Source organism: Gossypium arboreum, chromosome 11 (genome assembly GCF_025698485.1).
Source record: "Gossypium arboreum isolate Shixiya-1 chromosome 11, ASM2569848v2, whole genome shotgun sequence".
NCBI classification, from domain to species: domain Eukaryota; kingdom Viridiplantae; phylum Streptophyta; class Magnoliopsida; order Malvales; family Malvaceae; genus Gossypium; species Gossypium arboreum.
Genome location: NC_069080.1, coordinates 13,790,380 through 13,806,699, shown reverse-complemented (window position 1 = coordinate 13,806,699; position 16,320 = coordinate 13,790,380). Strand labels below are relative to the sequence as shown.

The 16,320-nt window shown below is 32.3% G+C and overlaps 1 long non-coding RNA gene across 2 annotated transcripts; it reads right to left on the bottom strand.

Moving 5' to 3' along the window:
* Window positions 1-12,336: 12,336 nt before the first annotated feature.
* On the bottom strand, window positions 12,337-15,067 carry LOC128284288 (uncharacterized). Of its 2 annotated transcripts, XR_008274676.1 has the most exons (5): window positions 14,719-15,067; window positions 14,257-14,380; window positions 13,817-13,898; window positions 13,574-13,623; window positions 12,337-12,727 (listed from the first exon to the last, which is right to left on the bottom strand). It is a non-coding gene; the product is annotated as an uncharacterized LOC128284288 (long non-coding RNA). The 2 variants fall into 2 exon arrangements; XR_008274677.1 differs by lacking the exon at window positions 13,574-13,623 and having other exon boundaries at window positions 14,719-15,065.
* Between the last annotated feature and the right edge of the window lie 1,253 nt (window positions 15,068-16,320).

Here is a 16,320-nt window from a genome sequence, read left to right as displayed (position 1 = left end):
CAGAAATAGATAACCTGGATAGTTAATCTAACAAAAGCCTTCTCGAGAATATAAAGTGGATAGGATTCGTTCCTGATTCACTATAATACCTCAAAGTGGATAGGATTTGTTCCTGATTCACTATGGTAATTTAAAGTGAATAGGATTTATTCCTGATTCACTATGGTAACTTAAGGTGGATAGGATTTGACCTGAAAAGGTAATCCTGATTCGCTACGATTACACGATATATGATTCTTTATGATAACTTAAAGTGGGTAGAATTTGACCTGAAAAGGTAATCCTGATTCACTACAGTTACATGAGATGTGACTCGAGAGAGTGCTTGATGATTAAACGTCCTAAGGGCTATTTCTGAATATGAATTGATGGAATATGGAAATGTACGCTTTGAGTGTACTATTGAAAAATTATCGGAACTCCAATGATTTAACGGATAGAATATTTGATATGATACGAGAATTATAATATGAAAAGGATGTTACATGAAACATGAAAATGAATACTAAATGATATAAATTAATTGAAATTCTTCTAAAAATTTCGGTAATGCCTCGTATCCTATCTCGGTCTCGGGTACGGGTACAGGGTGTTACAGAGATTACTTGTGCTTTTTCTTAAACATTGAATCAAAAATCTGGTCCTAATAACAAGCATTCAGCTCTTCAATGATGTGATTTGCAGGGGAAGAGAGAAAGAGGGAAGAAGAAAGAAAATGGAAACAAAATGAAAAAAAAAGTTAAATAGATGACGTCATATATGATGTCGTGTGCTTATGTGGCATGCCACATGGGCCATTATGTTGACTTATAATTTGATTAACGGTCAACTCACGTTAACAGTTAAAAGTGGACTGATTTTTGAAAAAATCGTAACATTGAGGGTGTTAATCAAAAAATAAAAAGGTTAAGGGCACAAAACCAAAAGCCCTCAAATGTTGAGAGTTTTTTTTACAATTATGCCTTAACTTTTTAAAAGCGGTGCAGTTCTCGGTTGAGTGTCCCGTGATTCTCGTGTGGTACTTGCATTGATAATTCACATTGTACCATTTAGGGAATGGAAGTTGCTTAGGTTTCAAGTAGAAAGGGGATACTACATGTGCATCAAATAGACCTTGATACAGCTCCCTATATGTCATCGGGATGGGTGTGAATTGAAGCCTTTTTGTATTTTTCCCCGGGTTCAATTCTTGCCTTGGGGGCCTTAATAGCTAGTGGTTACTGTCATTGGTAGGCCTACAATGATTAGTTTTGAATAACCCTTATTATATCTGTCTGCATTATTCATCTCATTTTCCTTCTTCCTCGGGGCTGATCTTTTGGCACTTTCCCCCACATTTATCTTACCACTTATCACCGTGTTTTCAATCATTTCACCAGACATCACTCCGAGAAGCTCTTAGTAGCACTTCTCAACATATGGTTGATGAACGGGGCTTTTAAAGTGTTGATGAAAAACATTGTGGTTTCTTTCTTTAGAAGAGGTGGCTGGACTTGCGTTGCCACCTCTCTTCATCTTTGGGTATATTGCCTGAAGCTCTCACTTGCCTTATTCTCCATGTTCTGCATTGTGATTTTGTCGGGTGTCATGTCCATCACATGACTATATTGCTTCATAAAAGCTTGCGCTAAATCTTTCCATGAATTAATTTTGGTATAACTCAGTTGGTTGTCCCATTTAGCTGTTGACCCAATCAGACTGTCCTGAAAGTAGTGGATTAACAGTTGGTCATTATTGACGTATCCTGTCATCCTTCGGCAGAATATAATGATGTGAGCTTCAGGACAACTAGTCCCATTATACTTTTCAAACTCTAGAGTTTTGAACTTCGGAGGGAGCACTAAATCTAGGACCAAGCTCAGGTCCTTAGAATCAATTCCACAATGATAATCAACGTTTTTCATTGCTCTGAATTTTTCTTCTAACCATCTGCACCTATCTTCCAGTTGCTTTGGCAGTTCCACTCTTGCTTTTTCCATTTCTGCGGTATCATCTAGATCAGGGACAACAAAATTGGTTAGATTATCCCCCGGATTGGAGCCTGAGCCTGTTTGGTAGTTCATTGGCATCGAGGTACCAGTTTGATACTGTTAGGGTCTGATTGTAACGGATACCCTACGTGGGTACGCCTCTGGTTTTGCCTGGGTGTTTATCAGGGAAAAACCCAAGGAGTAAATAGGGTCCTCATTATCATCCCCTGAGTTGACCGTAGTGCTCTTCCCTTTTTCACATTCTCTAGCCAGCAACTGCGCCAATGGGTTTATCATACTTCTTTGGGATTCCTGTATCTGATCCTTCATATCCTATTGTACTTTTGCTAGTTGTTCTTGCAGTTGCACTTGAAACTGATCTTGCATATCTTTTTGAATCTGTTCTAGCCTTTCCAATCTTTAGTCTATTACTTTGGTTTTGGCGCGAATACTGTAACGATGTTCGGTTGGTTGACTCTTGTTGGTTTCTAGATTAACTGAAATGAATTTGTTTAATTAGGGTCTTTTTGTGAAATTTAATGCATATGATGCAATGTAATGCAAATGCATGAAATGAATGCAAAAGGAGGCATTGACTCTGATTCAATTCTATTAGAACAACTTTATTAGAAAACAAATTTCTTTACATAAAACGGATTACATATACGGCTCTACCCTAATACTCAAAGCCTTAACCTTCCTAAGAAGCCAAGCTAACTCCTGACCCCTATCCGATTCTGATTCATACTTCAAGCTTAACATGTCAGCCTGAACTGCTAGAGTTTGCAAATGATCAGCCACCTCTTTTATTTGAGCCACAGCGTCACCCATGATATAATTTCTGTCCCTAACCTGACCTTGAGAACGGTGGATTTGCTCCTTCCAATGTTTGTTATTTGCTTTAAGGAGTTCAACTCGGAGTTTACAATTTTGTAATACAGTCTCGAGCTCTCCAATCTTCCTTTTCAGCTCTTCAATCTTATCTAGGCTCGCTTTCATTTCAATTACGGAGTTGAGACTACGATACTGATGAAGTGACTTTTCTAGTTCTGCTACCCATGTAATACACCGAAAATTTTTATAGTAAAATATTATTCTTGATATAGTAAAAAAAGGAAATAAAGTGATAAAAAGGGAAATTTTGAGTTATGTCAATATTGGGAAGTATATTATGATATATTAATTCAAGAAAGGACTAAATTGTAAAAGTGAGAAAAGTTTTGTTGCACAAGAGTAAATATTCAAAATTTGAAGGGTTAAAGTGTAAATATGAAAAAGTTGAAGGACCAATAGTGTAAATATTTGAAGGGTGGAATGATCTAGAAACTAAGGAAAATGGATGAATTAGGACCAAATTGAATAGGTGAAGAACTATAAGGGACTAAATTGTAATTTTACCAAATTGAATGATGACTCAATGATGGAATTTTAAACGATAATAAAGGGCAAAAGGGCAATTGGAAGAGAGAGAAAATCTAGAAAGTAATGATGATGTTGATGATATTTTATAATTAATTAATTAGATAAATATTATTTTAATGAGATATGTTATTATTTTATTATTATTTATTTAGTATAAAAGGAAGGAAAGATGAAGAATTTTCATCATCTTTCCCATGCACTAACGTGAGAGGAAGAGAGAAAGAAAGAAAGTTTTGCTTTCTTTACAATTTGGTCATTCTATCAAAAATTCACCATTTTCACCAAAAAATTAAAAGAATTTCCATAGCTACCAAGAGAGAAAAATGTTAAGTAGTCTATGGGAAGTTACTATATCAAGTTGGATTCAAGAAAAGGAAGTTGAAGGAGAGAGAAAATAAAGATAAATATTGAAATCAATAGAACAAGGTAAGAACATCATGATTTCAATATATTTTTAAGTTTGATATTATTGAAAAAAATATGGGATTGATGTTAATGTAGAGTTTCCTTACATATGGTCCTATGTTCTTGATATGTTAGTGAAAAGAAAATAAGAGAAAGTGATGAGAAATAGTGTAGAAAAAGAAAATAAGGATGTTACAAATATGGTAATTAATATCTTACACTAAAATAGTTTTGGACGGCAATAGTGGTCTAACTTTGAAAAATCACAAAAAAATTTTGAAAATCGAATTAGAAGTTGAATAAAATATGAAATTAAATTTTATTGAGTCTAGTTTTTCATAGAAGAAACGGTTCCAAGCAATTAAATTATAAATTGTGAGATATAACAAATTTAGTTAGACAAGGTCAGAATGATTTCGGGTTCCACTGTTCTAAATTTGGAAAATCATAAAAAATCAGAGAAAAAAAATTAGGGACTTAAATTTATATTATTAGAATTCTTAATGAGTATATTTTCAAGATAAATAAATGGGAACATCATTTGAATTCTGTACGAGGAGATAATTAATTTTTAGTGAAGAAGGGTCGAAATTGTCAGACAGCAGAACATTGGTGAATTTAAAGAATAAATTATACTTATTGGCTAAATAAAAAATTCTGAAAATTTTATGGTAAGAATATATATGAGTTTAGTTTCAGGGAAAATTAGTGGATCCAAAGTTGGAGCTCTGTAGCTCAAGATAAAAATAATTTAGTGACTATGACACGGATGGATAGCTTTGAATAAATTTATAAGTAAATAGTAAAATCATAGATAATGTTACTTATAAGAATGATATATACATTAAAATGGATAATTTGTATGTTTTAGACTCAGGGACTAAATTGAATAAAAGAATAACTGTAAGGACAATTTTGTAAAAATGTCAAAAATGACCAAAATGAAGGAAATGAATTGTTTTATTGGTTAAATTAATAAATTGAATGAAATTATTAATTTGGATCAAGATTGGGTGAAAATCGGGGAAAATGAAAAATTTACCAAAATGCCCCTGACTCTTGATATTTCTGCAATTTTGTCAGGTAAGTCCGTGTAACTTGAATTATATTCTTAAGTACTTGAAATGTATGTTATTGATGTGAATATGATTTAAATATCTCTTGTATGAAAATTGATGAAATATTGATATATTTGATAAAAAGGGGAGGAAATCCCGGTTGAACGAAAAGGAATTGACCGTAAAAAGGATCTAGCCCGGACGGGTGATCCTATCCTGATATAGCCCTCTCGAAGAATACGTGTAAAATGGATTTAGCCTAGACGGGTAATCCGAATTATGGTCTGAATTTAGCCTGAACTGATAATTCAGATCCAAGCTCATTAGAGTAATTGTCGTTGCAGGGGATTTAGCTTTGGTGGTAATCCCGACAATACTCTATGAGTTTATATTAAAGGGATTTAGCTCGATGGTAATCCATTGTAAGGATGAGGTTCGCGGGAGTGTGCTTTCTGAAATGAAATATGTAAGACCATGGTTGAAAGATACCATGGAAACATGATATGAAATGTGTAAGACCATGGTTGAAAGATACCATGGCAACGTGACATGAAATGAATAAGACCATGGTTGAAAAATACCATGGCAACATGACGGGAAATGAATAAGACCATGGTTGAAAGATACCATGGCAACATGACGGGAAATGAATAAGACCATGGTTGAAAGATACTATGGCAACATGACATGAAATGAACAAGACCATGGTTGAAAGATACCATGGGAACATGACAAGAAATGAGTAAGACCATAGTCGAAAGACACTATGGCATCATATCAAAGATAAATAAGACCGTCGATGGGAGACGCTGTGACATCTGTTAAACAATTGATATTTAGGTAATATGTATCAGATGACGAATAGTTATACGAAATGGTTGTGTGAAATGTTTACAAGAACTGGTCATATGGAAATATATGTACAAAATAGTTGCATGAAATAATTATGAAGACAGATAAATGAAATAAGTATAGGTACATGAAATATAATTTATGTTTGATATAAACTATTACCGGAATAAATATACATAAAATATATAGAAATGGTGGAGCATGAAATATTGATATAATGAAAAGAATGATATATAATTATGAAGAAAGCGGTAAGAGAATGAGATGTTTCATGACATTTACATATATGATTATCTTTGATATGTTGATACAAGGAAATTATGTAAGTTAAGACAATTATTAAATTGAAGTGTGACATGTTGAGAAAATAAGTATATCAATGTTGAGTTTATATGAAGTACGTACTAGTATACTAACAATGTTGTTGTTTGATGCTTAGACAAGTGCCAAGCTATTGATTGAATGGTAATATATTTATTTATATGATGCATTGAATCGGTAAGTATTTAATTGAAATTTTTTTAAGTGATCTGCAAATTTTAGTAATGCTCTGAAACCTATTTCTGCAACGGATTGGGTTAGGGGTGTTACAACCCTGGTTTTTAATTTGACATTTTCATTTTGGCTTTCCGATAGGTCTCTTTCTAAAGTGTTTTCTCAAACCTGAGCATCTTGGAACTTTCTTTCCTATTGATCGGCTTTAATCTTTTCTTCTTTGATCTCTTGTCGCCATTACTCTGATATTTTTCCTAGCCCAACAGTCCTCATCGACAAGCGCAACTTTTTGTAATCCGTTTTTAGACTGTCTAAATCTTCTTCGGCCTTATTCTTTCCTTTTCTCAGTTTATAGGTGTCTAGCTTCTAGATGTCAACATCTAGTCATAATTGCATCTTTTCCTCCTCCAATTGTTCTATCTTCTTTCCTGGCTCCAAATTCCTCTTTTCAAAATCTTACTTGATGATCTCTAGCTCAGATGGAATCACTTACACGTACTCTTCCAATGGTCGAGTGTCTTCTTAATTTGGCACAGGGATGTTGTCATTGACTCTTTAACCCCACCACCAATTATATTCGGGGGTCATCATCGGACCTGCAGCAAATCTTTTCATTCGGCAGGTTTGGTTCCTGGCGTTAGACATTTTTAGAACCATTTTCTTGTAGTTATCACCCTTATACGAAAACTCACACTAGGTCAGCCCTTGTGTTGCTAATATGAACTGCCTCAATCTATACTGCCTCAACACGAGTAGAGGAGCATATCCAATAGCTCCCCAAATCCCAAGTAGAGAAACCCAGTCGAAACCTCCACACCGGTATAGAATCTCATTGGGGATCATCCAAGGTGCTCTCCATTCGATGTCATCATCTTGGAGATTCTAGAGTATCGCCATTATTTTTCTTTCGAAATGTCAACTAGCCTCGGTGTAGCCACTAATTCTTTTAATGGAGAGTAGTTCTCGAAGAATACTCGATAAGAAATTTTTTCTACCCTCTAAAAGTGGCTATGAAACCATGCCAACAAGAGTTGCGCACATCCAATGAATCTTCCTTCATCGGCTCTCCGGCATGCATTCAAAGATTTAAACATTTTGGCTAAAATTGCAAGAACAGGCGTGACTCTTTTATCAAGTCTGTCGAACAAATCTGAAACTACCTCATCCACATGCCCTAGTACTTTAAGGAAAACAACCAGCCCGTAAATGCTGAAAGCAAAGACATCGACCGTTTTCTTCATATCTAGGTGTGTCAAAATAAAATCTCGTAAACTATTCCAAGGGATACATTTATTATCTCCCTTTTGTTTGATCGGGGCTGCAACCTATTGTTCACTCATTCCCGTGATATTCATTAGTTTCTTTAGGAATATCGGAACATTGGCGGCTCTGGAATAAACCTTGTTGGCTCAAATTTTCAGGGAACAAAGTAAGGTCGTGTATTATTCCACAGTAGGTACTAAATCCACCTTTTCAAAAGTAAAACAGCTGTAGGCGGGATTCCAAAATTGAGCCATATCTTGAAACAAATGCTTGTCCACATTGATATCGAGTAGATAGGGCAAATCACAATAATTATAATAAAATAACTGTTTGATTTCATCATCCCATTAGACCCATATCTCTTTCAATTCTTAGAGATTGTTCTGGGTCATGCTGATACGAGTGAAGTCCCACAATTTTGATATGTACCCCTCCGTCAGACTATCACCTTTCTCTAATTGCGTTTTCTCGAACCATATTCAGGCAACCGCATTATCTTCCACTTTATCAAGAAATTCATTCTCCATGGCAAACTCTCTATTTAGTAACTGAATATGAATCAACGCCTTTTTTATGATGAAAATGTCATGCAATCACAGTCAAAGCAAAACAAAACAAGTCAGTACATTTTATACGAAGTTAAAATTTAAAGCAAGCAAGAAATAATAAATAAAGCACCTATTTGGGTGACCACTAAGGGTTCGGTGTGGTTCTACCTAGGGTAAGCTCTTAAGGCTTATTATATGTTGTTCAGTTTTAACGTAAGGCTACCTGAACCGACAGATTCCTCGATCCTCAGCCATTATAGGCTCATATGGACCGAGTTCAGTTCAGGGGAAAACAATTCCCTATGGCTTTACGGAGACGAATATCTCACGAAGACATAGATACGGATGTATCCCAAAAGTGATCTACTATCCTATACGGAGGTGAAGACCTCACGAAGGAATAGTTTCTCACTCCCGCTTAAAAAGGTATAACCGACCGGTTATGTAATGCAATATGCAAAAATATATCCAAAAACTTGAACCAATAAAGCAAATATATCAAAATAATGCAAACCATAAAAATAAAATGTAACGAACGGATCGTAAATTTAAACCAAAATATCAATTTTCGACAAAAAGACAAGAAATAATCAACTCGTGGCTTGGCTCTCTTATTTTGTCCCCAGTGGAGTGGCAAGCTATCGAAACCTTTTTTTTGAAACCGACTTTTAGTTTAAAAAAAAGGGATCACAACCAATCCTTTTTATTAGGTGTGATTGAGTCACCTCGTAGTTTGATCATTTTAATAAGATGTTCAATTTATTAAAACAATATTTTACGGTCTAAAAAATCCAGAAAACGGGTTCGGGAGTCAGTTATGTACGAAGAAGGATTAGTACTCTCGTAACACCCAAAATTGGTACCTAATTAATTAATTCATGTTTTAGTGTCGAAAGTTGAAACTTGGAATTTAAAATAAGATCCCTCTTTGGACTAATGGTAATTTTACCTAAAAATTGCTTGAATAAATCGAAAAGTATGTTTAAGACTCTCTCATCTCGAGGCAACGAAATGTCACATCCCGTAAGTTAGGATATGACACTTTGAATAATTGAGAATAAGTTTGTCTTTATTTTTTATTTGAAATCTTATATATTTTAATTTTGAAAGGATATTCAGTTATTCAAGTTCAATGAGAAAATCGAAACTCCATAAGTTAGGGTACGATTTCTCGAATCTTCCAAATATGGAACATTGCCTTAATGTTGAAAATTTCCTTTTATGTACCAGGTAAAAATTAATGTGACATAAATTGATTATAATAATGGTAATAATGTTAATAATCAAATTGCAATAATAAGATAAATAAAGTAACTTAAAATAAAAATGAAAATGGAAAATGCACAATTTAAAAAGATAAATAAACATAACATGAAGATATTAGAAATAATAAAACAACAAGAACAGCAAAAACATTAGAATTAAAATAATAATAACAATAATAAAAAGCATAAAATTAAAAAAAAAGTATGAATAATCTATTTTTTATGTAAAAGGAAGAAGAAATAATAATAAATAAATCAAATAAAAAAGTTTGTGGAAAGGTTAAAATAAAATAGATTAAGGATTAAATCAAGGTTAAAGTGAACTTAAAAGCAAAAATTTAAATAATAAAATATAAAATGAAAAAGTATTTAAAAATAAAATAAAATAAGGATTGAAATTGAAAGCCAAACAAAATTTTAAGGGAGGAATCAGGAATTAAAATAAGGTGAAGGACCCAATCGTAATGCACGAATAAAAAGGGGGACCAAAAGGGAAAATATTCCTTGCTTTCAGAACGCACAGTTCCAATATGGACTAAAATGAAACAATGCAAAAATCACAGGGTAAAATTAAAAAGCAAAAAAAAAAGAACAGGATTAAATTAAAAATGGGCAAAAACGCAGAAGGACCAACCGCATAAATATCCCTCTGAGGGAAAAAACACGCGGACCTTAGCTTAAAGCCAGGTCGGGTTTCGGGCCTTTAGCAAAACGGCGTCGTTTTGGCAACTGATGCTTAAATCCAAAACGGTGTCGTTTAGACCCTTATATAAATAGCAAATTTTAGAAGAAAAAAAATTTTCCCTCTCATTTTTCCAAAAAAAAATCTGAGAACTTTCTCAGGTTGTCTCTCACTCCCCCCTTCCCTGGCCATTGGAGTCACTGTCGGCCACCGTGGCGACCGCCGGTGACCGGCGACGGCGCCGCCATCCACGGTGGTCGAAAAATTAAAAGTGTCATTTTTTGTTGCCTTTCGAATCTCTGAACCTATTAGGCGTCGTTTTTAATCGAAAACGACGAACCTCTACCACCAACGGTGGCGAAACGCAAAGGGTCAGGTAACTTTGAGCCCTTTTTGTATTTTTTATTATTTCTTTTTTATAAGTGAAAAAGAAAACAGAAACGAAGAGAAAAAAAATCATCTTTTTTGAATCTATTTCTTTTGTATTTAACCTTTTTTTTGTATTTGATTTCGTGTTTTTTTTTTAAAGGAACCCCTTCTTACAATAAGTTTTCAGGCTTTTATAGCCGATTTAAATTTTTATTTTCTTCTACTGTTTCAACTGCTCGTTTGGTTTACGTCTTTTCTTCCTTTTTCCTTGCAATCGACGGTGGCAAAACAGTTGGTGGAGCAGGTGGCGGCAGAGGCTTACGGTTAGGGTTTCTTCTTTTATTGAAACTAGTTTAGTTGTTGGGCCATGTGGGCCACCAGGGTTTTTTTATTGTTGGGTCATTTAGACTCTTGTAATTAGGCTTGCTGGACTGATGTAATTGGGTTAGCTTTTTTTTGTAAAAGACTATTAATATTTGGACCCTTTTTATTTATTTTTTGTTTTGGTTTTCTGGCAGGCCGGGCAAAAATGGCCTACTACAATTACTTTAAGCAAACTATTAAATGATTATCATTTATCAAAAATATCATCAAACTATTGGTTTTTTTAAGTAATGGTAAAGTTGACATCAAGTCCTTTCCATCAAAACAAAAATGAAATAATTGCACTTTAACCTGTATACTTTTTTTTAATTTATTCAATTTAATCATTGAACTTGTTACTTAATTTTTAGCCTAACTATATGCGCTGGCTAATAATTCTCTACGTTTTTATGTCTGTCAGTTTTCTCTAAAAATGATTACAAGTTCTTGTTTCACAGACCAAAGTTTCATCTATTTCACTTTCTCAACTATTCTTTTGAAATCAATGTTTAACTCGATTTTCTCTCTCCTTTAACTTCTATTCTCTCGAATCTAAATTGATATTCTCATTATCTATAGTCACACTATCACTTTTCTCTCTTAGTGATTATGGAAATTCCTTAAATTCCTAGGTGAAAATGGTAGATTTTTAATGGAAGGACTAAATTGTAAGAAAAGCAAAATTTCCTTTCTTCCCCATAAAAGTAGCATGAGATGGAGAAGACAAAAGATAATTACTTTTCATCTTTTCCCATTTCTTAACCATTAATTTATTTAATAACTTATGTAACAATAAATTAATAATAAAATATTCAACCAATCATCCTTCAACAATTTTCATCTTTAAGTACCGTTTGGTTCACTGCAATGGAATAGGGCTGTAATTGAATAGAGTTGTAATCAGTAATTCAATTATTTGGTTGAATGGAATGGAATGGAATAGAGCTGTAATAGCATTCTTTTGTTTAGTTGAATGGAATAGATGTTGTAATATTATAAGGAAAAAGGCTTAAATGACCAAAATATCTTTAGCGAAATTTTTTAGGTAGATAATTATTGTTATTGTTATTAAATTTTAATAAAATTATTATTAAATGTATTTTATTAAAATAATAATAAATAATTTAATCATATTTGAACATAATTATTATTAAATTTAATTTAATAAAATAATATACAATTTAATAACATTCTTAATATCATTATTATATGAATTAAAAATCATAATATATAATATTATTAAAATAATATATAATCTACTTTATTATTTATAAACGCATTACAATTTAATGTGCTAAGAGCAGAGGATAAGTTAAAAATTATTTTAAGGTTAAAATTGAATAATTAAGTTATAAGAGATCAAATTATAATTTTATTATTATATTAATTTATGATTTGATAAAATTTAAAAGGTTTTACAACAAATTTACCATTTTAAGAGAGTCAAGTCTTCATGACTTTATTACTATATAAATTTGAATTTATTCAAGGAATACCTTTGCATAATATCTATATGAGGAATATATTAAATCCAACCAATTATAAAACTTACAAAATTATATTTCAACAAAATTATCTGAAATTCATTAAATCCAACATTTTTTTTCATTTTGTCAATTTCATTTTTAATCAAATAGCATATAGTTAAATATAGATCTTTTAAGAATTTTGTAATAAAAATCTCAAAAATATTGAATAGACCTACTTTAGATACATCATACATACCCTACTCAACACCTACAATTGAATGAATCTAAATAACATAAATCATAGATGGTGTAGATTATGTTGAACTCAGATAACAACTTATTCAAAGTATACTTTGCATCCACGTCATCAATCTCTCTTTCGTTTCAGCTTCATTGAGAGACTTTGATATTGATTCGAATAATTGCTTATTCAAAGTATACTTTTCACTGTTATCAATCTTCAGACATTCCTCATCGTAAATTTTCCTTTAGTGCATCTGATGCACACTCTTACGCTTCTGAAGGAGCAACCACATTTTGTCTAATTCTTTTATAATCCAAAGTACCTGAAAATAATACAGTAAATAGAACTTGTTCTTGGAAGTCACACTTTCAGTATATCATCACAGAATAGAGACCATTATTATGGCTCAGCCATTGATTAAGGCATCTGAGCCACTCTCGACTCTTGGCACATAAGCAAAAATTTAATAAAAACTTAACCTTATGAAATCCATCGTTCCTGCAATTATAGAAATTTAATGATACAAAAGAACATCAATGAAAAATTTACAGCTCACTTGCAAAAGAGTTGGGGCACATAATTTACAAATTTCACCTAGATTTGATGAAATGAACAAAAATTTCTACTTACACACAGCGTGAAATATATTACCACCAAGATTTGATTAGTCAAAGCACACATATAATGATCACTATGATCCAATAATATATAACCAGCTTCAAACCAGAAATAATTACCAAAAATTGATATAACTATTAAGAACCTTGGAAAAACTCAAGCAAGCCATTAACCTGATGCAATAAATAACGAAAAAAATACAACAAATAATTCCTACAAAATTAATTATGGAAAAACCTCATCTATAGTTATAAGGAGGGGAAACAACTTTCAGTAAAAAAATTAGCACAGATAGTGTTTAAAGATGCCACAGCAAGGAACAAGGATGAAAACATTTGGAACCTTAATAATTATATCTGTATGATAATACTTATAGAAAGGAAAAGGTTGTATATTTTCCTCCTTCCGCATCTCACTTTAAACTCAAACATTACAAACAAGACATTGAAAAAAAGAAGAGCACAAAGTGAAAAATTAAAGGTACTTATCATATCATTTACACAAAGTGACTCTTCTTTGTATGACATACAAGCATAAAACAGAGACTTACCCAAGCTGGGAATCCCATTTTGGCAGCATTAAAGCAAGCCTTTCTGTAAACTGCATCACTCATCAGAATAAAAAAAAAGGCCATTTACAGAACCATCTATAAAATCAGTGTTGTCAAGAGCACAAAAAGTACCCTAGGCACTAGAACCTTTATATTTGTCAAATGCAAGCAGCAAGTAAAATTGTTTCCAAGATCATTCAGTAGAACAAGAGAAAGATTACTCAAATCAGAGTAGGAAATTACCCTCATCATCAGAAGAACCAGATTGCTCAACCACCTTAGTACGTTTTCCAACCTTTTTAAGCCGCTTAAACAGTTCAGTTTCCTGAGTAAATTTTCATCCAACAAAGCCATCAGGGAAAATCATGGATAGTGTAACCTCGGCAGCTCATATCAAATGTCAAACATAGGAATTTTTCTTAAGAATGCTAGAATATCTTACAATGATTAATAATACAAATGATAGCAACGAATAAAATTGAGTCTATGGATCAAGTTCGATGTTTAGTTTTGGAAATTGACAAATGCCTAAAATTATGTTTTCTTGAATCAATTCACTATCATCATCATATAGAATAGGATCCTTCACTCATCTCCTAGAGAATTAAAAGCCAGTAGCACTTCATAAATGGCAAAGATAGTCATAAGAGTAAAATCAATCAACATTGGGATATAAAGTTTACCTTTTCCCTTTTTCTTTTTCGTCTTCTTACTTTTCAAAACTTGATCATTTTCGTCTTCCTCCTCCTCTTCATCATCCACTATAAACCCATCACATTCAAATTGGTCCAAATTCTCTGCTCATCCCTATAAACACAGATTCAGACAACATTATACATGAATAAAGAACTTTAAGAAAAATAAGATTCAGAACAATGAAAATGTAACCCAAATTCAACTTTGGAAGATTTTAAGAGAGGAACGTTAAAAAAAATCCATTTTTCTTCAAAATTCAAGAAAATTATGGAAAATAATTACTTAATGTGAACTAGATTTCTCAATATTCTTCTGGGTGATTCTTATAACAATGATAATTGAAAACAATTTCGAAAGAAAAGAGGAAAAACAAAACCAATAATACAAACATAGTTGAAATTATAAAACAAGAAGAGGAAGAAAAAAGGGGAATTTACAGAGGTTCTCACAAGGGAAATGAGGTAGCTTTACGGGGGCTGGGAACGAGTCGGAGAATCGATGGTTCTCAATGACAGAATCGACGGAGGCACAACTTTTACAACAATGACGAAATTGACGAACGATGGGTGAACAAATACAAGGTAAATTTGTCTGGGGGGAATTTTGCTATTACGTCAGTTGTTGAATAAGCTATTCTGAGCCCCTTCACCGAATGATGATTCGGTAAATTCGCCGAATGAAGAAAATGGCGAAGCAAACTATGGCTTAACTGTTCATCCAAGAATAAGGGGGGAATGGCTATTCTATTCCCTCCAACCAAATGTCGCCATTCAACATTCTCCACAATTCCTTCATTGAATCATCATCACTCAATTTGGAAAATTGGCAATTTACTCATACTTTTTTTTTGTTTGCTTGTTCAATTTGGTCCTTATTCATCCATTTTCTATTTCACTTTATCGAGAACACAATCTCGATTGATCACTACTTTTGTAATGCAATGAATTTTGCGCTGTTACATTTACTTAAAAAATGTTGTGCAAATTGGCTCTTTTGTTAAAAACTCACATTTAAAATGATGACATAGCTGACAAAGCAACTAAACAGTGAGACACGATGCGTTATGTGTACCTCATGTTACCATGGCAATATTTAAGAAAATTAAAAAATAAAAATCAATAATTTTTTAAAAACCGCGTCTAAAAAGAACTTTGATAAATGGTTGTCGAAGCTCGAATATAGGTTCATCATAAAGATATTTTTTAAATAATTATAAAAAGTATAAGGAATTATTTAAAATATCAAGAATTGTAGAAATTTATAAAAAATATTAAAATGTTAAAAATAAAAATATATATTTTAAAATTATTAAAATCAACATCCGAATGGATTTAGACAAATAATTGTCCAAGCTTGAATGATCTTGGACAACCATTTGTCCTAGTTCATTCTTGATTAGCTTATTAAATAATTATAGAAAATTATTTAAAATGATTAAGAATTATAAAAAAGTATACATAATTATTATTTTTAATTATTAAAACTATATATACACATATTGTATGCTTAAAGAATTCAAATATACATATATAAACACACGGGGCAAATCCAAAAAAATTTCAAGGGGTCAAAATTGAATTATAAATTTTGAGAGGTTAAAATATAGAGTTTATATGTATTAATTTATGCTTTCATGATTTTTGAAGGGACTAAATAGATTTTTTTTCATTTTGAGGAGGCCAAAGCATAATTTTACCATATATTATTTTATAATTTTACCATTTACAAGGTGATAGAATTGCAATTTTCCATTTTTCTTGCATTCATCCTTGTACGCACACATGCAGGGGCGTAGAAGGGGGTTAGCAAGGGCATTCACCCCTTGAATTAATGAGAAAATTACTTTTTAGTCATTCTCCAGAATTAAAATGTTCAATTTAACCATTTTAACCTTTGATTAAATGGAAAATTCTAGTTTTAGACCTTTTGAAAAATTAATAATTTAATTTAAAAATTTTAATATAAAATTTTTAGTTTTGGCCCTCAAATTTATAATCTTATCTCGCCCCCTAAATAAAATTTCGACATCACCCTACAAACATATATCTTCT